Raw genomic sequence first — 224 nt, 5'->3', positions numbered from 1 at the left:
CAAGGTCTGGGTGGCTTGCAGCGGCCAGGCCTCGCCAGTCTCTCCCCCTCCGGCTCCGAAGCGAGGCCCGAGCGGCTTGCAGCCACCGGGCCTCGCCGGTCTCTCTTCCCCCCCTTCAAAGCGAAGCCCGCGGCTTGCAGCAGCCGGGCCTCGCCGGTCTCTCTCCCCCATTCAAAGCGAGGGCCGTGGCTTGCAGCCGCCGGGCCTCACCGGTCACTCGCTCC

The sequence above is a fragment of the Gekko japonicus genome, unplaced genomic scaffold (assembly GCF_001447785.1).
Source record: "Gekko japonicus isolate JY-2015 unplaced genomic scaffold, Gekko_japonicus_V1.1 scaffold792, whole genome shotgun sequence".
Taxonomy (NCBI): domain Eukaryota; kingdom Metazoa; phylum Chordata; class Lepidosauria; order Squamata; family Gekkonidae; genus Gekko; species Gekko japonicus.
This window is presented reverse-complemented; position numbering follows the sequence as displayed.